Source organism: Cryptomeria japonica, chromosome 2 (genome assembly GCF_030272615.1).
Source record: "Cryptomeria japonica chromosome 2, Sugi_1.0, whole genome shotgun sequence".
NCBI classification, from domain to species: domain Eukaryota; kingdom Viridiplantae; phylum Streptophyta; class Pinopsida; order Cupressales; family Cupressaceae; genus Cryptomeria; species Cryptomeria japonica.
The window spans coordinates 163,662,355-163,663,213 of NC_081406.1; positions in this window are offsets into that span (position 1 = coordinate 163,662,355).

Below are 859 nucleotides of genomic sequence, written 5' to 3' on the forward strand. Positions count from 1 at the left end.
TCCCAATAGGACATATTGACATCTCTCTGATAATTAGAGGTTTGGTTGTTTATCATTTCAACTATGGTTGCTTCGATTTTATTGGTTAGTTGGGCCCAGTGCATTTTACTATCTTTGAAAATCCTCCTGTTTCTTTCCTTCCAGATTTCCCAGATCATAATGGAGGGGCAATGATCCATAAATTCTCATACATACAACCTATGTTCTGAATGGGCCAAGCATGGAATAGGTCAGAGATAGTGTTAGGAATAGGGGTATACCAGTTCAGTTGTTTTTTCAACCATCCCCAACAATTGTGTGCATAATCGCAGGTTAACAGAAGATGATTAGAGTTTTCTTCCTCCATTTCACATAATGGGCACATGCTGGGTCCTTCATATCCTAGTTTTCTAAAGGTTTCATTGGTGAGGAGCTGATTCTAAATAGCCAACCATGCAAACAGGCCCACTTTCGGTAGGCACCTTTTATCCCAAAAGAGAGTTAGGGGTAGGTTGGAACTTGGAATATTTTCCTTGATTAACAATTGTTTATATCCCTCCTTAGTTTCATATTTCCCCCTCTTGGATCCAACCCACATTAGTTTATCTTCTACAGAGTTTAAAGTAGGGCTTCTTGAGGCTAAGGTCCGAGTTAAGAGGGATCTTTCTTGGTCCGGAAGGTTTAGATTATCCAATGATTTCCATCTCCATTGTTTGAGGCCCCCAATGCAGAATTCCTCCACATAGTCTTTTACATACACTCCCCATTGCTCTTCAAGGGTGGGTATAATTCTATTGAAGTTATGAAGTTTTTTGATGGAAGTTTGAGCCCCCTAGGAGTCTCTCCAGAACAGGGCCTCCGCCCCATTCCAATGTTCCAA